Here is a 6,403-nt window from a genome sequence, read left to right as displayed (position 1 = left end):
GTTTACATTACATAGGAATAATAAATTACAATAAGTTATATATTCAATGAGATATCAGGCAATATGAAACGTTGATGCTATTCATTAATTTGTTATTCTTTCGGTCTATAGAAATTTCCACACACACAAAACCTATTAAGGTTTCAATTTCTATCTTATTATTACGTTTATATACAGAAATCTGATATGCTTTTGCGAATATTTGAAATATCTCCGCTTATATTACAGATAAGCAGACGGGTGCTACTTTAGTATGCGGTCTACCTTACCACGCATTGAATCACAGTCGACTATTTTTTTTATTTGTATCGTAGCAACGAAATGTTTATTACAATTTATGTTTTTTTCTGCCGCCCCATAATGTTGTCGAAGCATTTCTATCAAAATATCGTCAGCAGATACATATCTCTTGACCAAATGATAAATTAATAGGGCCAACCTTGACTTAACCTAGCCTATCCTGACCCTTAAATAAATTGGTGTTGGATGCTAAAATATGTTTTTTTTTTAGTTTTATTTCATCAATATTTTCACCTATTTATTTAAGGGTCAGGTTAGGTTAAGTTAAGGTTGGCCCTATTAATTTAAGATTAGGTTGTTAGGGTCGGTATTATTCAGTCTCAGTGTCACACGCGAGAACTGAGACAGTGAGACCGCATATTAAAGTAAAACCGAGAAGGTAGATCGCATACTAAAGTAGATATGTGAAGGTAGACCGCATACTCAAGTAGCCCCAGCAGACGTATATAAAAACCGGTGAATACTAATAATAATACATATTTAACCTTTCTCCTATAACACTAAAATAAAGGAAAGGATTGTGTCGAGTTTTTGCGTGGTAAGCTAAAAGTCTTATATGTATGTATACATAGAAAGCGCGCTATAGGAAAATGAGTTAAATTAAACGCATTATAGGAAAACTTGCTTTAGAGTAGTGCGTTATAAAAATTGTCACTTTTCATTTTTATATTATAACTAGTGGTGCTATCCAGCTTTGCTCGATAAATGGAAATTAAATGAAAACCATGAAAAATCTTAATTTGTATTGTTGCGTAGGGGTGGGTGGAGGATCCAAGTAAAAGGCCAACAGTCGTTTCACAGCATTTATTGATGATTAAGGAGATACACGTACTGGCAGTGCTCAGTCCAGAATGACCTGATATCGCCTACGTACCGCCTTATAAAGGGTAGGTCTCTCAGGACGTCTAATCTGTTTACCTATTGTATAGTCACGTATTCGGATATGTATTCCCACGACATTGGATCTCCCCGTACCGATTATGAGAAAGGATTAATAACGGTCATTGTTTAGCCTAAATGCACTTAGAGTCCAGATATAATCCTGGAAGTAAGTGCAAGTACTTAGTTAATCCGTTAACAGATATCCGTTGGTCCTAAGTGCAAGCACTTAGTTAATCCGATGACAGATAACCCTTGAACGGTCACATAGTCTCTGGTATTCTATTCGCTTAATCCGCGGCGTACGTAACAGTATTTTTATTAAATTTATTTGAATCGAAAAAATTACTACGACCGACCAATCACAAACATCTTTGACCAATCCAGCCAATCAGAAACGACTTTGAAGACAGCTAATCAGAAACGAATTACAGATGCCGTTTCGGTTTTATACATAAGATAACGTAACTGTTTTTATTTTACATATAAGTAGTAACGATAGATAAAGTTTTGTGATCATGCGAAAATCCAAATTCGAGATTTTGACTGATTCTAACTCAGAATCGATCACTGATCACGTTTTCATGATCTAGAAAAAATGTATGTATGTATGTGTGTTTGTGTATTTTGGGGATTTTGAACTAAAACATAGTACCGGTTACTGAAATTCTAATCGATGCGACGTTAATTTTTTTTAAATTCTTAAGTTGACCGGAAATGGTACTTCCCCTTATAGGTGTCCTCTTTTTTTTGAAGTTTTTGGATTAAATTATCTCCCAAACCTCTCAACGGATCACACGTAATAAAAATTTTAAATTTCATACATATATGTACCTTCACAATTCTATTGGGGTATAGCTTCCAGGTAGTTAATACCCAAATGAAATGCAAATATGAACATATAACCATACATACATAAGCATGTAGGCATAATTTAGGTATACAATCCGTGTTTACATTACATATATACAAATATGCAAAAAATAAATATGTGCAAATCTGTGCAAATATAAAAATATATGCAAATTTGTTTGAATTGGATTCCAATAAGATTTTTTTTCATCCGGCCCACCATACGTTTCAAAATTCTGAACCGGCCCATTTCTCAAACAGGTTGGGGACCCCTGCTCTAGAGAGTCGAGGTTTTTTCTGTTTTTCTCAGAAACCTTTTAATGTATTGAACTGAAATTTCATATCGAGAATATGTACATATATAAAATTTAGTGAACAAGTGGCAGTCTATTTTATCAGTTTTTATGTAATATTATATAAAAATAACAACAAAATGTTTGCTGTTTTCAATTAAAATTTTATTCAACAACGCTATCGGTTCTCATTAGCATTTCGATCACGTAATATATTTTAAAATATTCAAAGTGGATCCTTCAACATTTAAATAAAACGTCGCTCCTTACTAATGTATGTACATACGCATATGACGGTAACCTTTTTATTTTCGTTCTAATGGAAATCACGACGGAAAACTCAATCGGAAAATCTGCGACGCGGAAAATATCGCGATTATTTCGTATAGAATATTTAAAAATTCAAACGAACAATGGTTTTTCATTCAAATCGAATTTTCAGAATGAAGTGGTACGAAGAAAACAAAAAAAAAATCTGGCCTACTTCCTTTCAATTTACTTATTCTCATTTAAGAAAATAAAAAATCGAAATCCAATTTGAGAGTACGTACATATAATATACGTCAAGGTCAAGGACGAAAATCGATTAAAATTTAAGGCATCGATGTGTGAAAAAAATGAAAACCTAAAAAGGGCGTATTTTTTAATTTAATAAGCATAAATATTTTTAACCACATTATTAGTTCTCTAATTATTAGGTATTGTAAACACGAGTGTGTTTTCATGTATTGTAATAACAAAAACCTCCTCTATATATTACCCCCACAAATCTGTAATATTACCCCCACAAATCTATAATATTACCCCCTCAAATTATTTATAGGAAAACAGGAGCGAACTGGATGTCTGGGGGGTGGTGGGAGGAAATGGGGGTGTGTTTAGGGGATGGAGGAGGTGGCGCTGTGGGCGGAGGCTCACCTGAGAGCTGGTTTCCATGGATATTTTCCGGGACGCAGGCGCCACAGTCTGGACCCGGACCGTTCCGTGACACACTATCTGGGGGTATGCTACTACGGGTCAATATTATTTTCTTTTCACAATTTTCAACACAATTTCTAATAAAGCCTTTTGTGTGCGATGTTATGCATTTGCAATTGGAATGCAATTGGTTTCTTCTTTGTTCATATTTTATTAATAACACTGTTCGACAAATGACGACTTTTTTTTGGTTCAGAGGCGAGATATAATTTTTCTTATAGATCTCTGCCGAGTAAACACGAATCTGGTAATAAAAAATGTCGATTGGCTCGAAATTCGGAGATATATGTATTTTTTAAATCGCGCGATTTTTCTATATCTTGGTGTTGTTCGGTCGATGTCTCAAAATTTGTCAATTTGCTGTTCAAAATGAATATTGGAATCTATAGTCGGGTATTTTATCTTTCATTTGTAGTACTTTTCAGCATTCAAATCTATCTAAGTAGTCGTCCAGTTCAAATCAAAAGTCAAAATTACGTATTTTCACTTGGGATTTTTTTCCACTGTTTATACTATTTTATATCGAGTATTTTCTATTGAAACATATTTATTGGGATAGTATTCTGGCCACACTATTTTTTGTTTTCGTTTAAAAAGGTTAATTGGAAGTGTGCTGAATTTTAAATCGGTAAAATTGCGAGCTAAAATCTCGTACTATTATTGACACGAATCTGAATTGAATTAATAAGGATAATATATTAAATTGTCTTTGTATGAGAATTAAATAAAATTCCACTTAGAAAAATCATATTTTGACTATTCTTCAAAAGCTCTATTGATAGTTTGGCTTACCTCGATAAAATAAACGAATTTTTGTTATTAATCCACAAGAATAATAATAATATTTGATTATTATCATTTTACGTTTTTAAAATGGTTTATACGTAATGGTGGCAATGCCCGTGACCATATTGTCAAATAATTGTTTCCGTACGCTGCCCAACCGTCCGAAATTATATGTGAACCAGGCCGTATTTCATCAGACAAAAGTCAAGTTAATTCAGGGCACGGCAATACTATTGGCATCGCAAAGAGTAGCCAATCACAAGAAGGAGCGGGTCGACCGAGCCTCGCTTCAGAGAAATGTAATAATAATAGAAGGGCCCTTACGAATAAATAATTGTTGTCAATATTACGCGGCACGTTTATAAATACGCTACAACGCACAGAACAAAATCAGAGTCATTTACTTATAAAAATGTATCCCATGTTGTTTATTGTGTATTTTTTAATGCATCGTGCAATTTTTACCGATGCTTGCCCATCTTGCGAGTAATATAAACAAACAGAGAAGATTTATTTACAAATTTAATATACGTTAGTGTTGGGCGTTGGTGGCCAATTCGTTCCTTTTCTCAGTTGGCGGATTATTTTTATCCACTTTTTTGTATTTGTCTGTCTTTTGGAACTGTTAAATCAACGTATAGTTTCAACAAAAATATGTATAATATATAAAATGAACGATGTTTATATTAATTAAACTTAAATAATTGGTTATTAATATAATTGAGTATTCGGTGCCACCAAGAGAAATGTTTTTACATTTATTTAAAAATAATTTTTACATTTCTCTGGTGCCATCCCTGAATTGTTACGTAGAATTCGGGCGATCGTCATGACTAGACTGCGGATAGAGACCGTGCTTTTTCCAGGAATCGGGGCGGTTTGGCTCTATTTACAAAGCTAGAGTACAAAAAAAAGGTTAGGCGAACCTTTTACAACAATTGAGCACTAGCATTTACAACAATTGAACAATAAATGGCGCGCTGTGGATCCGGCCACTAGTCATAACACTTTTAAAAACTCCGTCAAATGTTAATTGAATAATATGTCACCTAAATGATCAATTTACTTAATAAAAATGTATCCCATGTTGTTTATAGAGTATTTTTGAATGCATTGTGCAATTTTAACGATGCACTTGCCCATTGCCCTTGCCCAGAGAAGTTTTTATCGGACATACGTCAAGCACCAAGCATCAAATACGACTGATGCTTAAATTATTTAGGATTATCTGTGGACAATCGTCACTTGACAACAATATAACGCCTAAGGGCCGGGCCGCACCGCTCAACTCTCGAACAACTTGGTTGAGGGCGACCAGACCAAGGGCCAGGCCGCACCGTGCGACTTGCGAACGACTTGGTTGAGGGCGATCAGACCAATACATGCAGGTAGATGGGACATGCATTGGCCTACATGCAGGTAGATGGGACATACATTTTTTCGCGCAACTAGTCGGCCGACAAAGTTGCACGGTGCGGCCCGGCCCCAATGCATGCAGGTAGATGGGACATGACACACCCGTCAACTTGTTTGTCGCACACATTTCCATACCTTTTTCCGTGTCGCGCAACTAGTCGGCCGACAAAGTTGCACGGTGCGGCCCGGCCCTAAGGCCACTTCTAATTAATATAACATTTCTCTGGTCCGCCCTGTCGAGAATTCCGACTTCTGCCCAACTTTTTCTCAGACCTTGGACTATATACATAGTCTCGAGATGAGCGCGGACAAGCATACCGCGGTCGCATACGACGAGGCTTTGGAGATGTGCTCGCGTCGAGCCGATGATCGATAGCGGGAATCGGGGAGTCAGCAGCTCTGGCAGTCGTGTGCTGCGCCGCGGGCAGGTAACAACCACTCGCTACTACCAACTAACCAACTAACAACCACACACAATACTACCAACTAATACCACCACCACCACCAACTCGCACACACAGTGGCGGGGGCAGTACTCTGCTCCAAACCGCCATTCACGCAACACCACCCGCGTGCTACTCCTCTAATCTGCCGCGACGATCGCAAGACTTTCAGCTGATCGCGTCTACTTGGTGAAGAGCCTTCCACCCCTATTATACTTGCACACTATACAGGTTTAACTTTTACCAATTTTATTTACCCCCCCCACCCCGTCTCCCATTCTAAAATCTCCCCACCCCCCATCTCATCTTATATTTACGCTTAATCATTTTTGCATGCAATCTCAACGTCCTGCATGTTTTTAATATAATATAACACTTACACACATATATTATATAAGTGTTATACTCCTTGTATTGTATGTATTTATTTTTTATAAACCTCTTATACATTTAAAT

At 36.4% G+C, this 6,403-nt stretch overlaps 1 protein-coding gene across 10 annotated transcripts in view; it reads left to right on the top strand.

Annotated features, from left to right (window-relative positions):
* Nucleotides 1–5,878: 5,878 nt before the first annotated feature.
* The window catches only part of GluClalpha (glycine receptor alpha 1), a 75,269-nt gene continuing 74,744 nt past the window's right edge, over nucleotides 5,879–6,403 (top strand). For 4 of the 10 annotated variants that reach the window (XM_077444171.1, XM_077444168.1, XM_077444174.1 and 1 more), the window contains exon 1: nucleotides 5,909–6,178. The gene's annotated coding sequence lies outside the window, so the exon portion shown is untranslated. Of the gene's footprint in view, nucleotides 6,179–6,403 lie in introns of all 10 variants that reach the window. The other 6 variants (XM_077444170.1, XM_077444167.1, XM_077444173.1 and 3 more) reach the window with 3 other exon arrangements.

Source organism: Arctopsyche grandis, chromosome 13 (genome assembly GCF_051622035.1).
Source record: "Arctopsyche grandis isolate Sample6627 chromosome 13, ASM5162203v2, whole genome shotgun sequence".
Taxonomy (NCBI): Eukaryota; Metazoa; Arthropoda; class Insecta; order Trichoptera; family Hydropsychidae; genus Arctopsyche; species Arctopsyche grandis.
Note: the sequence above shows the minus strand (reverse complement) of the source record. Positions and strands in the feature narration are given on the sequence as shown.